This window comes from Coptis chinensis, chromosome 1 (assembly GCF_015680905.1).
Source record: "Coptis chinensis isolate HL-2020 chromosome 1, ASM1568090v1, whole genome shotgun sequence".
In the NCBI taxonomy this organism is placed as follows: domain Eukaryota; kingdom Viridiplantae; phylum Streptophyta; class Magnoliopsida; order Ranunculales; family Ranunculaceae; genus Coptis; species Coptis chinensis.
The window spans coordinates 62,252,199-62,269,643 of record NC_141456.1 but is presented as its reverse complement, the minus strand read 5'-3'; the positions used below and the strand labels follow the sequence as shown (position 1 = coordinate 62,269,643).

General features: G+C 35.2%; 2 long non-coding RNA genes across 5 annotated transcripts; both read right to left on the bottom strand.

Annotated features, from left to right (window-relative positions):
* Window positions 1-6,236: 6,236 nt before the first annotated feature.
* On the bottom strand, window positions 6,237-8,752 carry LOC147524870 (uncharacterized). Of its 4 annotated transcripts, none has more exons than XR_015197468.1 (5): window positions 8,456-8,752; window positions 7,137-7,224; window positions 6,890-6,943; window positions 6,663-6,778; window positions 6,237-6,350 (listed from the first exon to the last, which is right to left on the bottom strand). It is a non-coding gene; the product is annotated as an uncharacterized LOC147524870 (long non-coding RNA). The 4 variants fall into 4 exon arrangements; XR_015197461.1 differs by having other exon boundaries at window positions 6,663-6,771; XR_015197465.1 differs by having other exon boundaries at window positions 6,890-7,224.
* A 239-nt stretch (window positions 8,753-8,991) lies between these two features.
* LOC147524869 (uncharacterized) lies at window positions 8,992-15,393 on the bottom strand. Its single transcript, XR_015197458.1, has 5 exons — window positions 15,223-15,393; window positions 15,057-15,108; window positions 10,042-10,158; window positions 9,327-9,413; window positions 8,992-9,058 (listed from the first exon to the last, which is right to left on the bottom strand). It is a non-coding gene; the product is annotated as an uncharacterized LOC147524869 (long non-coding RNA).
* Window positions 15,394-17,445: the final 2,052 nt, after the last annotated feature.

Genomic DNA, 17,445 nt, shown 5'->3' with positions numbered 1-17,445 from the left:
CATTTAAAAAAATTAAAATGCGGGCCATGTCTCCAAATAATCTCTTAGGACAGACCCCACTTAAAAGTGAAAACACCCAAATTTCAACTTTTGTCATTTTACTCTCAAAAAACTTTTCTTAAACCTACCCTTTTTTTTCTCACCCTTCTCCAAAGAAACTTAATGTACACATCTCTTCTTTCTCTACACATATTCATATTTTTTTTTCAAATTATTTTGTTCTATTTCTATTTACAACCCTAAAACCTCTCTTTTTGTTTTTCTCCTTTTTTTTTTATGACAATGAGTGAAATGGAATGGGCATATGATGTTTTTAATGTGGCAAATGAACTATTTAATGAAGAGAAGTTTCAATCAAGTGACCAAGACGGCGACCAATCAATAAAGAGAAGTTTCAATTAATAAAGAAAGGAGATTGTGTTGGTCATGCATTAAGAATAGTATATCGGAACCAACCTTAAAATAAAAGATGTTTAGATGAGGCTAACTTTGTCTGCAATGGATGGTTGGACTGGACCGTCTTATAAATAGAGGAGCTGAGATTCTGTTGGTCCTGCATTAAGAACGGTTTAGCGGAACTAACCTAAAACGAAAAGACATTCATATTAGACTAACTTTGTATGCATTGGACAATTGGACTGGACCGTCTCATAAACAGAGGAGATTGTGTTGGTCCTGCATTAAGAACGGTTTATTGGAACCAACTTTAAAAGAAAAGACGTTCAGATTAGGCTAACTTTGTCTGCATTGGATGGGTGGACCAAAATTCAATTTCACCAACCATTTCAAATAAAGACAGTTCGACCATACTAACCTATTTCATTTTGGATAGCTGATATGAACCGTTTAGTTGGTCAAAATTGGTTAATTTTAGTAATTCACTAAAATTTAGTCCACAGTGGCTGACAAAATCTTGATTTTAATACAATAATTCAAAAATCATCACTAACCATTGTTTGTATACCTAATATTTATTTTATGGTTTTCCCTACTATATTATAGGTTCACATATGAGTTCAGTTTAAGATTTATGGGTACGGTTTTGTAATTTATAGAGATGTGAATGAAATTGAATTTGAACAATATTTTTTTTTATTTCAAAATTTATTATTAAATTTTGGCTAACAAAATTATTTTTGAAATTTAAATACATGACTCAGTTTAGGGTTTATGGTTTATAAACCGTTTAGTTGGTCAAAATTGGTCAATTTTAAGTAATTTACAAAAATTTGGTCCACAATGGCTAACAAAATCTTGATTTTAAGACAATAATTAAAAAAATCTTACAAACCATTGTTTGCACACCTAAATGTTACATATTTATTTTATGGTCTTCCCCACTACATTATAGATGTACATATGAGTTAAGGGTTTAAGGTTTATGGATAAGGTTTTGTACTTTATAGAAATGTGAATGAAATTGAATTTGAACAACATTTTTTATCTTTACTTCAAAATTAATTTATTATTGAATTTTGGCTCACAAAATTATTTCTGGAATTTAAATACACAACTCAGTTTTGGGTTTTGGGTTCAGAGCATATAGTGAAATTTCCCGCCCAAAATTTAAAATTTGAATTTGAATTTTAAATTTTAGTCAAATTTTGAATACTATTTTGGTAATTTGGTTTGTATTCTTCATTTCATGTTCAATAAAATATGAAAACACGAATTGAATTGAAATTGGAGTTAGTGATAACACAAAACCAATTTGAAATTCAAAACACAAAATTTGAATTGAAATTTCTTGCCCAAAATTTCAAATTTTAAATTAGATTTTAAATTTCGGGGAAATCTCGAATCCTGCCCAAAATTTGAATTTGAATTTTGAAATTGAACATTGAAAATAATATTTTTGGGCTAATATTTGACGTCTGTGTCGGCCTAATAGAGCTAACATTATGACCTTCAGTAAGTTGGACCGAAATATTTTGTCAAAATTTCAAATTTCAAATTTTAATGTAACTAATTAACTTAAAAAGAGTAGATGTTCAAATTGGGCTATTCTATGCCCCTTTTTGTTGGTTGGAATGGACCGTCTTATACATAGATGAGATGTACCGATCCTGCATTAGGAACAGTTTAATTAAACTAATTTATAAAAACCTTCCATGTTCAAGTTAGATTATCCTTTTATGCCTCTATTGGTTAGACTGGACTGTCTTACACTTAGATTAAATTTTGCTGGCCCTGCATTAAAATCGGTTTAATTGAACTAACTTAAAGAGAAAAGACACCAGGCTAGCCTTTTCTACTTTAGTTGGTTGGACTGAACTGTCTTACACTTAGATTAGATTTTTGTTGGTCCTGCATTAAGATCGGTTTAACTGAACTAACTTAAAGAGAAAAGACGCTCTAATCCGGCTTGCCTTTGCTACTTTAGTTGGTTGAAATGGACTATCTTACACTTAGATCACTACTAAAAATATGATTTTTTGTCGTGGCCAGTTGTGGTGGCGAAAAGTCCAAAATTCATGGCAACATGTGTTTTGCCACGAAAAAACTTTTTGCCTCGCTCGAAGGCAAAAAAGGGTGTGGAAAGAAGTTTGTTGCCACGACTTTTGCCCCCGCTACAAGAGAATGAATATTTAGCCACGATCATGTCGTGGCAAGACATTGTTTTTTTATTTGAATTAGTTCAATTGTCAAAATAAATAAAAAAAATTTTGTCACAGGCTCGATGGTTGCCAAAAGTATTTATTGCCACGGTCGTGGCAAAATGTTTGTTTGTTTGTATTTTTATTTTTTTATTTTTTTCCCTAGAGTATTCATATATAAAATTATAAACTACTTCAGAGAAGAATTCTAACATAAAAAATTTCACATTTTCTATTAAATCAAATATTTCTTCGCTACAAAATGTCGTCATTGAATCAATAAATACCTTGGTAGAAGGAAGAACAAAAGGGAAAAAATATATATATATATACTATAAAACAAGCTTCAGTTCTTTTCATGTTGTCAATTTGTCATACGTACACCCGGCCACTTCACCATATGCACTACACCAGAACAGCATTTTTGTGACGTCAATTTGATGTCACAAATATTTTTTGTGACGCCATTTTGGCGTCAGAAATTTGGTGTCACAATTTGGTGTCGCTAATATTTGTGACGCCATTTTGGCGTCACAAATATTTGTGACGTCATATTGACGTTACAAATTTGTGACGCCAAAACGACATCACTAATATTTGTGACGCCATTTTAACGTTACAAATATTAGTGACACCATACTGACGTCACAAATTTGTGGCGCCAAAACGACGTCACTAATATTTATGACGCCATTTTGGCGTCACAAATTTGTGATACCAAAACAACGTCACTAATATTTATGACGCCATTTTGGCATCACAAATTTGTGACGTCAGTATGGCGTCACTAATATTTGTGACGCCAAAATGGCGTTACTAAAATTGAATTAATTTGAAAAAATATATATTGCACAATTAGCCCCAAATTTGGGGCTACATCCACGTACTCTAAATAATATGTCCAAGAATCACTTAGAATTTTCATTCACCCACACAAGTCCTAACAAGAACAATAACTACATTACTTTTTTATAGATACAAAAAAAGAAAACTTTACACAACATTGTGTTCTCAATACTCAATATATATTTTAACATTACACCTTCCACATAGTCCCAAACTATACATTCCACTTGTATTAACATTAAACATGTACAAAAGAAAAGTAAAAGCGTAAAACTAAAGAAACCAAACACAACACAAGCTTCTACTAAACAAGATTTAAAAAGTGTTCATAAATTTACACTACAAAAATAGCTCGCTTGAAGCTTTCGCAATAGTTCTCCCATGAAAACATCCACATTCTTCCCACCTACAAGGAATAAATAGAGCATATGATCAATATGTCTATTCAGTAGATTACTTCAATATAAAACTAACCAACTAACCCTATGTTTTATGAGGATCATCTTTTGAAATTATGTAGTTAACCCTCCCCCATCGCTTTTAAAAGGATCATATTTTTGGAAATTACTATCTTGAAGGTAACACTACCAAAGCATCCGCTTCTAAAAGATATATTAGAAATATACAAGTACTATCTTTTATAAGTACTATACATTCCATGCTTGTGGAAGTAATAGTATTGTTCGCTATTTGTTCATCCTATTCCCGGAAAATACAACTCAGATCCAAACTTGTGTGAAAACATGTCGTTTTTATTTATTCCAATGCCTAAAGTCCTAACATCACACGCTTGATCACAAGTACAAAATATGCTTAACAATATGCATATTTAAAACAAAATGAGAGACCCCCGAAGGCGTCAGAATACAATCAATGGCTACTAATAACTATAGTAAGCACTTCTATATATATGGCTACGAAAGCACTACCAACTTGTTTACAACTTTATCAAAACTTATGACTTAAGAATTGTATGATTATGCAATCACTAATTCAGACTTGAGAGAACTTGAAAATACACAATTTACTCGCCATAATTTTAAAATGAAGAAAGTGGATAGTCTACTGTCTTTTTATATAGGGTAAGGGTGTACCTCAAAACAGTTAAAATTCATATCTGGGTGTCTGAAGCTTTGTGAGTTTGTCCCTCATAATCACTAGAAGAAATAGGTATCACATCAAGAAGGAAATACAAGAATAGCTCAGCTTTTATTTAAAAAGGGTAAAATAAATAATCGGACAAGATAAAGCAAATTGTTCGATAAGTATCCGCCCCAACATAATGAACACTAAGAAATGTAAATTGATATGTTATTTCAAGTACCGCATCTTGATATCTTTCTTCCGTGGTAGTCAGATACAAACTCCTAATCAAATGAAGTTCCTCTGCAAAGTAAATCACGGCCTTCCTCAAAGACCGGCAAGACATAAACTCGTGGCTTAAAACATTGAGGATTAAACCTAAACAAAGAAAACGAAGAACAACAGTAAAAAAAAATCCCAGCCAACTTCTACCAACATCCGTTCAGGTGAGATGAAAGACAATTGTGGTCATATGCCTTTGAGAACATGGACACAAGCTATATACATTGTTTTTCTTTTACTTGAAACTCATATTCGTATAGAAACATATGGGACAATCTCTTTATGCTAATCCATGCTAATTTAAGGAAAATATTGTCGAAAGCGGACTAAGTTAATGCATGCTAACATTCTTGGTCTAAATTATTTGGCCAACTACAACTGATGTGTCTCTTCTAAAGCAACACTAATGGATAGAATGGTTCAATTAAAAAACGCCTAGTTACAGAAATTAATATCATCAGTGGAATATGACTTCTAATCTCTAGGAAGTGAATGTAAACATGGAGGCTATCTGAATTATATATCATTCATTTTATCTACAGATGTCATCTCCACATCATATACGAGTAGTAGAACTAGTTATTCTGCTTCCCTTTTAACTAAGTGCTACAAATTGTTATACTATATTTTTCAAACAGTTTTTGCTGAAAATGAAACATGGAAGGCTTTATTGTGTATTGGTATTGGATGATACTAGTTACAAAGGAGCTCACTAAGAGAGAAATAATAAAAGAAACGGCAATTTAAGTAGCAAAACAAAGAAGATTCTTATTGAACACAAATTGATCATTCCACAACTCCTAGAATTAATATACCAGAATCTCATTTTAGTGAGTAAATATTTAATATTCACTCCCATGATTAGCCTCCCTGGAAATGAGAAAATATTAAACTATGTCTCATACTGCCGCTATTGATATTTTTTTTAAAAGGTAACCAGTTTGATACTGGAATATAAAATCCAGTTTCCTATCCCAGTCCACCTTCATACCTTGTACATCCCATGACTGAACCAGATTTGAAGAAGAGTGACTAAATAAAAAAGGAAATGGAAGGGGAACTAAAGGATTAAGTATATGAAACATCTTGAAGAAAGAAAGGAAATAAATGAGCTAGCCTAGTCTAGGTGTTTGGCAAAGGGAGAAGTCCCTGTCCACAAAAGAAGTTGTATGCAAGTGACTTATAAAACACTAGGTCATTGATTGATACCTGTCCAACCGAAACACGATTGATACCTGTCCAATGATACATCATAGCAGGTCCATGGCAGCAGTAGACACCAGCATCAGGCACCAGCGGCAAGCAAGCACCCAAAGAAATGACACCACCACCCGCCCAAAGAACAAGCGGACACCCAAAGAAGGACACCACCAAAGAATAAAGAACACCCAAGCAAAGGCAGCAACAACAACACCTGCACACTCACACCCCGCTAGCAGTACACTCACATTACCACATGCACACACTCACACACTAGCTAGCAGCACACTCACATCACCACCTGCACACACTCATGCACTCTGCAGCACCTGGAAGCTGCAGCTGCAGTAGTACCCCCGCAGCACCAGTTTAGTACCACCACAAAATGAGAAAGAAGTTTACGCAAGTAAACGGAAAATCCAATCGACCACTTAAATAAAAAATGATAACACGAACCAATTAATGGTAAACAAGTTGATAACTAAACAACTTATAAATGACAAGGAAAACAATCATCTCAAGTAGCAATGGCGAAGATAATTATAATGTTTTTCTAAAAGAAAAAAATCATTCAAAGAGCATATAACTAAGATCTTTATTGCATCTAATAAATAGTCTCGCCAAGAAATCAACACACATCCATAGTTAACTCACTTAAGATCCACCAGCGCTTTCCTCACCAGCCGAATCCCAATGTGTTCTTAAGAACTTTAGGCGCAAAACTACCATTGTATTTCCAAACCAACAAGGCGCGCGAGTACCACTAAATTCTCGGAGTAGAAAGAAAAAAAAAAAAAAAAAAGTAGTAGTAAAGTTACAAAATCAGATGGTTTTATTCCCTCGTTGCATTTCGACTTGACAAATAAAAGTTGCAAACATACCGGTTAAGTCGAGAAATGCCTCAGCATCAGCTACCTGTTCTCTAGGCGTTTGAACTATAAACCAACAACAAAATTCAACATATTAGCCAAAAAAATGACATAAGGACGCCACCCCCATCAAACAGAGCCCACGCACTTCCTCTTCTCATTCTTTTACAGACATTTTCTGCTAGGATGAGAGTCATTTGGGATTTCCAAATCCTCTCACTTACAAATTCAGTGAAATGATGTTCTAAATCAGATTTACCTCGCACTTGATGTAGATGACAGAATTCCATTATATATAAACAACGCCAATATGATTAAACCTTGCCGCTGTTGTGTGAAACTCGAAACTGACATGAAATTACAAACCCCAAAATCAATTTGAGAGAACCAACAACTAAAGATTCCAACTTTTGAAGGAAAAGAAGTAATCAAAAGTGGCTGGTTTCAACATTGATATGAACACACATTGAAACAAAGGATATCAAAACTAACTATAATTCTCAATCGAACAATACTAGACAATATCAATAACTTATAATCTATCACTGTAAAGAAAAACACAAGCTCAATACTTATACAGTAAACAAACTATACAAAAACCAAAACAGAAGAAAAGAAACTAGACATCATATTATAATAATAAAGAAACATACTTTAAGTGGAAAACTAATGTTAGAAGTTCAAAAAACATAACTTCAAGCAACTAAAATTTCGAAAAATAAATAAAAGCTTTGGGTCCACAAAGATCATTCGATGATTTACAGGCATGTTCTGATTTACAACCAATATAATTATTGTTTGGTTTATGACACAAGTATGTTGAGGCTCTCGACTCATTATGTAATTGGCACTAGTTCGAGGAGCTAGATAGTATCCGAGCTATACTGAGCTCGAGTATCTCAGTTAGTCTACTGTTGTAGGATGGTAGTCGATGAGTTTCAATATTTTCAGGTTTGAGTGTTCGACTTGTTTTAGACGTACAGGATTTAAAATATGTTCATACTCTGCGTATATCATAACACAGTCGAGTTGAGTTTGAGCGAGCTAACAAAGTGGCCAAGCTTGAGCAGCTCTACTAATTTACCATCCCTACCTCTAAATGAGTTGAGTAATCTCCACCTAATTAATGTAGATTATTACAGAATACAGAGCAATCTCCAGCTAATACAGACATTTAAGTTGTAGTTCAAATAGTTACATCTTTTCATAATACCTACATGTGCACTAGCTTGAAAATTGTATAATCGATCCAAAATTGGATATATGATTTGCAGCTCTAGGTTCAAGCAAAGTGATTATATAGTTCAGAAATATTCCCAAATATAGAGTATAAAACTCTTCAATAGAAGTACATAACATTGAATTTTTCAGAACTATACAAAATCCAATTCCACTTGTGGTGCCAAACCCACGATGAAGCAAAACCCCCAATTCAGTGAATTTCATAACCCCAAATCAATTTATAAAAATAACTCTACTAATCAAAAAAATACAAAAAAAAATTACTTGCTTTTCGGTTTCGTTTGCCATTTCTTGAGCTTAATTGAAAACCCAACAATTGATTGAAGAAATAGTTACCTTCAGATGGACTTAGCAATTCGTTTGGCAGGACTTGAACTCTTGTTGTCCATGATCCACAACGAAACCCACCTGAAAAATTGAGAGGGATACAATGAGTGGGAAGATCGTTGAACGCTTGAGAGCAAATAATAGAAGCTTAGCTTCAAACTGACGAATATGAGTTTGAACTTTTCATGTTCGCACAATCAATTTTCCATTCTTCTACTAAAAACCCTAGGGCTTATTTGAGAAGTCAAGTACAGAGAGAGTTGAGATCGAGAAGAAACCGAAGTGTTTTGGGTGTGACGCCTCACGTGCGAACATGTGCGCTAGTTTTAATTTTTTATTAGCTAAAATATTTATACCTTTCACGCCTATATGCCGTCACTATGTTTTTCAGTTTTTTCTTGAAAAAAATAAAACAACTTTTTGATTTATTGTGACGCTAAAAACCAAATACTGACGCCTAATTGGCGTCACAAAATTTCTGACGCCATTTTGGCGTCACAAATCCCCAAAAGCCTCTGTCACAAAAATACAATTATGGTGTAGTGATGGCTTGGTCTTTCTAGTCAACCAATAATCAGATCCCAAATGAGTGATACTCTCAGCTTCTTTATACTGCAACAAGTAAAAATAACACATTAAGTTTTAGAGCAACAATCAAACAAATGATTTAGAATCAAGTTTTAGAACCACATTCAAAAAAATCAGCAGCAAGTTTTCAAAAGAACATTTTAGCAACTTGAATTAGCCCACTCCTACACATAGAATTGATAAAAGAAAACCATCAATTAAAAGAAACATGTATATTTGGAGTATGCCGCAAATATTTGCTATGTTTTAATAATGCCATGTTCATTTAATTAATATATGATATAAACGATACCTGGAATTTTGTGTCCAGAATGCGAGCATTCTCCACGCGCTTGAGATTTATGTGTGCGCCTCTACTGGAGTTATACCTATTCTCTTCCTGTACAGAAGAGCTCAAATAAAGACGGCAGACTTAATAACACGTACTTCAAGAAATAACAAAAAAACAAAACAAAAACATAACAAACTTAAAGTACTATCCCTTTTCCTATGTCTCTCAAAAATTGATTCCCTTTCCAAATGTAACTATTTCTTTTCCCAAGGCAATCCTAACTTCCGATCAGTATGATCTCTCCAATTCAAGGTTCGATGTTCATGCAATTATACTGAACAAATTCAAGTAGATGGCGTCCATACACACTTTGCATATCCTCTTTCATATTTTTGTTAGGAGACGTCATGAGAAAATTATACTCTAAATAGCATTAGGCCAATTTCCGGTATATGTGCATAAAATGAATATAAAATTATACTCGAAATAAACACTCAAGAAGGCATTTGGGGTTTACTTAAACTATACTTCCGACATACCAAAGTTGAAATAGGATCATCTAAGGCAACACTAATCAACAGAAAAATGTGTTCAAATATCACCTATTATAGCTAAATGTAATTTTGTTGTCTTGATGAGACCCCTGAGCAATGAAGTTCTCATGAGTCCATTTCACCTTCCCAATTACACATTCCATTAGCATACAAAAATTACAAAAAACACGCATTGAACTTACAGAGTGGTATGCAAAAGGTGGTTTTCCTTGTCGCTCAAAATGTTTAGTCATGATGGAGAACTCTATCGGCCCCCAGTCTTGAATCTCAAAACAATTCCCAAGCGCAGATTTGTATAACTGCCCAAGCAAACAACACAACATCATTTTAAAAAAAGAAAAAAACAAATAAGTTACACTTACAAAACTAGCAAGTATAAAAATAAAGAGCTTATGTACAAAACTAGCAAGATTTGAGGACAAAGAAAGAAACTTCGAAGAGCTGCTGCAAGAAGAAAGAAAGAAAACGAAGCAATCCACTGCAAATCTCAAAACTCAGGAGGATGACAAACTCAGGCGTGAGGAGATTGCTAATTTCATACAATCACAAGCCAAGGGCATCAAAGAGTTTGAAGTGGAAAGGGAGAAACTGATTAAGATGCATGAAGAAAAGAAAGCTGAGATAAAATGCAAGTACCTGCAAGAAGAACTAGAATTAGAAAAGAATTTGAAACTTCTCCCCGGGCTTATGGATCAATATGCCCCTCATTCCTCTGAAGTTCGCACCACTCCCTTTTAGGCTGATACATGAAAATAGTTGAGGACACTAGCAGTTTCCTGTTCCATATCCTTCGCCTTAAAATGAGTAAGAGACCCCAAATATACAGAGTTAGTGGTGACTGACAGGTAGATCTTTACAATGACCCCTTTTGAAGTGTAGACTCCATATAGGATTTAGGAGTATACCAAACTTATGGAACATGGAGTTTAGAGTGATTGATAGAGACAACGTTATTGTACTTCTAGTTGTTCACTTCAGTTCAACTATAGGCCTTACTGAAGACTTAGTTGTGAAATTTATGCCCCTTATTATTTGCTGGTTCTCAAAGATTACTTGGTAAACTAAAACAGGTTGATTGCAAAGTTTCCATGATTCAGCCTGGATTTTCATTGGCAACAATGTGTATGCAAGACTTAAATAGAAGTTTCATTAAGAAGATGGCTTGTTAAGAAATGCATTCTAGTATGTGTTTCACAGTCCATTTGAGTGTAGGAAACAATGATTTTTCATCTTTGCACCTCTAGGACACACGAGGCATGTGTTGGTGTTAATAGCATACATGTTCAAGGATTTTGGAGTCATCCAATTAATGGCATACTAATTGGGATTGATGAATATGTAAGCAAGCAATCCAAGTTAATGTCTGTTATTCGATTGGAATGTCTACTAGCTAATCTCTTTTGGCAAGACCTAGCTTTGGGAGTTCATCAACCTGGAAATGTGTGCACCTACATTTAAACTTAAAAAAGTATAAAAATAAAATGAAAACTATCACACCCCGAATTTCGACAGAATTCGGAAAAACATTATTTGTTCCCGACTCTTCGATCTCCGAGGTGTGACGCACTCTCAACTCCCAAAAACCCATAAACAGTTTAAATATGCGGATAATAAAAACCAATAAAAATTTTAACTTAAACAAAAGTCTTCTTCATGACAAAGATTCACAAATAAGATTAGGTTACAACTCTCCTTTCAATAACTCTTTAATAAAATTTACAAATGAAAAATACAAAAACATTGTCTAGACTGAAATTCTATATCACCTCAAGGGAAAACAAAACAAATCCTGAGATGCAACGCTAACGCAAACCACAAGCAACAACCACTCTTCTTCAACACTAAACCTGTCAAAACTTATCAACTATGTTCATTGAATGAACACACCCGATAAGCAAACATGCAAATCGGGTCAGCATTATAAAAATGATGGTGTGAGTAGTTCTAAAAACAACATATACTTATACAAATATATACATAATCTATACGGCAGTTAGTTCCTCCACCGAGGCGCCTTAACTTTCAACGACTAATACAACATCCTTAAGTTCAATAACTAAGGCAGGTAGTTCCTCCAATCGAGGCCTTTTAACTTCCCACTAACCACACAACAAACTATACTCATAATAAATAAGGCATGTAGTTCCTCCATCGAGGCGCCTTAGGTTCTAACTAAACTATAACCAACCAACATATTACCATAATTAGATTATTTCAGGCTTTCTTTGTGTGTCCCTAAAATCACGTCGTATCTATGTCTTACCTAGTTTCCCTGGCTACTACAATCGCTACCCAATGCCGAACATGTACATCCACATGCCTCCCCTTACATAATGAACCACTCCATGCGTAACCACCCTGAGCAGGATGCCGCACACCAGGTAAATCCTCACACGGAAGCAATTATGTAAGTAATGCCACTATTCGGCATAAAATATTGCGCATCATCGTTCTATTTTGCGAACGGAATAATCAAGCCACTATTCGGTTACGCCAGAGGGGCCATTCAAATTTCTTCGAACGCGCCGGAAGAAGCCTCAAGGCCATTCCATTAACCTGAACGCCGGAAGGGGCCAATCACATGAGTTGTGGTAGTCGTTCTAGGATTTTCGTTACGTAATTTATTCAAGTGTCATACATTAATGACTCATAATAAATCCACTATATCACGTGCAGGTCAATTACCTTATTGCACTAAGCCATAATATTTATAAATATCTCAATTATATCTCATAACCACTTTCATACTTTCACGTGCCAATATATTATTGCACTACACCACACTCCCGTGGGCAAATATTCACCAATACTATGCTACCTCATAGTAGCATCTCACATATATAATAATGGAGTATTTATACATTTATGTCTTTAAAACTATTCCATTTAATATATATATCCCAACATATATATGCTTTACACACTACTCACGTCAAATCTTAATTAGATAATGATAACTAGATTTATATCAGCTTCCACAGCATTTCCACATTTAATTTGTCCATACCATTTACAACATAAAATATAGCACAATTATACAGTCTACAATCCACAATCAAAGCCCAATATATATATGTTTTACACACTACTCACGTCAAATCATAATTAAATAATGAATATAAACAAATGTGTGAAAAACTAGAAAAGTCAACGTTTCCTAGTCAACGGTCAAAGTCAAAGTCAACCATCAATGGTCAAAGGTCAACATGTCCTGGTCAAAGTCAACAGGTCTTGGTCAAAGTCAAACTGTCCTGGTCAAAGTCAACATGTCCTAGTCAAAGTCAACGTGTCCTAGTCAAAGATCAACACATCATGGTCAAGGTCAAACTCAACATGTCATGGTCAAAGTCAAACTGTCGTTTCCATGTTCGACAGGTTCATGGTCATAGCCATGGTTCATGGCTAAGGTCAAAGGTGCATGGCTCATGGGCTCATGACCAAGGTAAGGGTTCGGACCCAACTGGCCAAGCCCAAACCTTAGAACCCGAAAGTCCAAACATGTAAAGACCCAGAAAGATCTATTTTAAGTCCAATGGACTGGTCCCAAGCAATATTAGATACGGGCCCAAAAACAGTTAAGTGGTTCGGTTAAAAAATAAAAGAAAACCGGCCCACAATTACAAAAATTAGAACTGGCCCATAATAAGTTATCAACTAATAGGAAAAGGGCCCAAACAAAAAAATAGAAATGAACTGGCCCAATACTTTAGAACATAATCGGGCCCAACCCTCTAAAATAGAATCCGGCCCAACCAATTAAACTAGCTAAGCCCAAGGCCCAAATCCAACCGAAATCTACTGTTCATCATCTTCACACCACCAACAGCCACCAAAATCCGGCCACCACTCCTCCACACACCACCCATTTTTAACTAGGCGGTTTTACTCCCTGCAAAAACCCCTACCTCTTTAACAAACACACATTCCTCAAATCCTTAAATCCGACATCACCAAACTAGATCTGGAACCAACTTTCCGCCGCCATTAAAGCTTGTTCCAAGCTCAAGTCGACAACCCCAACCATCCCCACTACCACCAAACATCATCCCATCAACCCACCATACAAAAACACAGTTCAAACACAACCAAATAAACCCAAATTTCAAAACCTTCAGTAGCCCAGTAATGGCAGTAACACCATTAACGATGGCTCAAGCTTTCTCCAAGCTTCACTGCCCTCACTCGACATCCCCACACACACAACCCAACAAACCATTCAAGCCGACGAAATTAAAAACAAACAAAACGATTTCTGTGGCTGATGCCATTGTAGTCTGTCGAAGCTTCGACAGAGCTTCGAAAGCCCAATATCAACTAACGAATTTCAACCAAATCCATAGTTCAACTAAAAGTATTGACACCAATATCAATGTCGACAGTATAGACACAGTATCCCAGTTCGACAGTTTAATTACAAAAAACGAAATTTAACAAAGTTAAATAATACAAAGACACGAAGTCCAATACAACAGGTTTTAACAATGCTACAGGACGCCGGGTAATGAACAGTAAAATTAGTGAAACCATAGGACAATAAAACGGTTTCTGTATTCCGGTGAAATAGCAAAAGAGCTACTCACCTGTATGAACAGCTCCTACGAATTTCTCCGAGTCCGAGCCGTCATAAGGCTCCACCTCTCGAAAATCCAAATTTCATCTCGCCTCCATTTTTAATATTCTATTATTCTCTGAACCCTATTTTCCAGAATAATGTGTTTATATACTTGGGTCCGAAACCCAAGCCCAACACAGACTCGGGCCCAAAACCAGGCCCACGTATCCCGAATCCGATCCGAATTGCCAATTTTAAAATAAATAATTTAATTAATTAATAAAATAGAAAAATACGTATTTAAAAATACGGGCGTTACAAAAACCTTAGCAGTGTCAGTTAGTAATTCTGTCCCAGCTGGAAACGAAGCATAAAAAACTGATCCTCTCTCGATGTCCCAACTCTTGTGTCAAACAGCGGTTTGTATCGTGTGATGGAAAGGGTTAGAAATGGGTTAAGAAAGACTTATGTATTATTTGTGTACCAGTAGCTCAAACAAGAAACAAAGCCGAAGAAACCAGTATAGGAAACTAGTTTATAAACTATAGTTGGCTCAAAGAAGTGAGTGTTTAGATCATTCCAAATAGAATAAATAGAAATATCAAGAGAAGATATTAATTAATGCATTAAAGTTATGAACTTTACCTTTAGATAAGAAGAAAACACAAGCTTTAAACCAGTAAATCACACCTTTTGCCTAGAATCATATAGATAAGAGAATAACAATTAAAGAAAAACTATAAAACAATTATAATTGGTGATTTGAAGTGCGTTGGTGAAACTCTTAGCTTTCGCCCAATAGTATATTTACCTGGGCAGTAACTTAAAGAGTGAAGACCAATTGGTGGAAGTAGTAAAGATGGAGAACGACTTGCGGAAGTAATGGAGTAGTGAAGATGGAAATGAAACCCTAGCTCTTGGCTTTTCAACTTTTTCTTTTTTTGTTGTTGTTTGAGAATTTGGATTTTGGGTCATTTCAATTTTTGCCAAAATAAAGGTGGGAAAAAACAAAACTGACCGCTTGAATGAACTCATATTTTATTCTTTTTTTAATTAAAAAATCTATTTTTAATTAATTTTTAGCCACCACACAATCCAGCTGCCACAAAAGGCATACCTAAAGCCACAACCCCAACTTAGTCATTGCAAAAAGCTACACATCTAGTCGTGGCTGGCTCGAAGTTGTTGCGAGACATTCACTTTCTGCCACGAAAGGATACTGTCGAGGCAAAAAGGCGCCTTTTGCCACCATTTCTAGTTCCTGCGGCAAAAACCTGCATCTAGCCACTACAACCATGGCCACAGCAAAAAAGTTCGCTGCTAAAAGTCACTTTTTTGGTAGTGGATTAGATTTTGCTAGTCCTGCATTAAGATCGGTTTAACGGAACTAACTTAAAGAGAAACGACGTTCTAATCAGGTTAGCCTTTTCTGCTTTAGTTGGTTGAACTGGACTGTTAAAAATCCTTATCTTTTCAGTTTACTTACCAAAATTGCTTGACCTTCATTTTGTGACTAGCTTTATTTTTCTTAAGGGAGCACGAATGTATATAACCAAAGTTTGACCCCAATCCATTGCAAGTTTCAGAGCAGCAATCCATTGCAAGTTTGGCTTTAGAATCAAAGATAGTGTATTGTGATTTTTAATACTATAAAATACACATGCTAACAGAGACTGAAAGCTGACATTGTTACCAACTAAGTCCAAAGTTCAAACAGTACAACCATGTGTACACCCGTACCTTCACAACCAGCAATACCAGGGGAAACAACTTAAATAACAGTTTTCAAGTATAATTATTGGCCGATTTTCTCTCTTACCCTGTTGAGAGTTGAGACAGACATGGCATCATTTAGAAGAAGGACCTAATCATTTATATTAAAACTAATAACATTACACCTTTGTGAGAGACAAAAATATAGAAGATGGTCAACAAGAAGTCTGCATCAGATGGCTACATATTAAAACTAATAACAAAATCATCCATATCTCCTCTGACAAGCATTCTTTACACTACAAGAATACTGAGTATTAGCCACGGCCATTAACCGTGGCTAAAGACATTTTGCCACGGTCATTGGCTGTTACACAACCATGGCCAATGCACCTGTGGCTAATCTGTTGCCACGGTTTTTAGCCATGGCCAAAGCTTATTTTTTGCCCATAGTTCTAGACCGTTCCAAGGGCCGTGGCAAATGACTCTTTTGCCACAGCTAGCAACCGTGGCTAATGCTTATATGAACCGTAGGTTTGCTTTGAGTGTGCTGGATGTATTGTTTGGCCACGGCTGAAGGCCGTGGCAAATTTTTTCAATTGTTTTAAAAAAAATTGTTCCAGCACCTTTATACCACATTTGAACTTTATATCACACCTGAAGTTCATATCATACAAAGATCTACCATTTCAATAAAAACAAATCCCTGAGAATCATAATTCTCCACAATTTAAAATATCATATACAATACTTAACATAAATATTTTTACATCAAAGGTACAATTAGGAATCCAAACTTACATAAAAGAAGATAATATACTACTAACTACTCTTTAAGAAGTTTGAAAACTATTAAGAATCCCAAACAAAAAACGAAAACATCACCATTTATAGTGCCTAAACTCGGTAGACTGCATTCCTAGCCATTTAAACAACGCCTCAACTGTGTCGGATCAAAGTCTGCATACTTAGTGTCACACCCCGAATTTCGACAGAATTCGGAAAAACATTATTTGTTCCCGACTCTTCGATCTTCGAGGTGTGATGCACTCTCAACTCCCAAAAACCCATAAACAGTTTAAATATGCGGATAATTTAAAAACCAATAAAAATTTTGAACTTAAACCAAAGTCCTCTTCATTACAAAAATTAACAAATGAAAATGCAAATAACCTTATCTCAACTGAAAATCTACATCACCTCAAAGGAAAACAAAGCCTATCTTGAAATGTGACGCTAACACAAACCACAAGCAGGAACCAATCTTCTTCAACACTAAACCTGTCAAGACTTATCAACTATGTTCATTTAATGAACACAC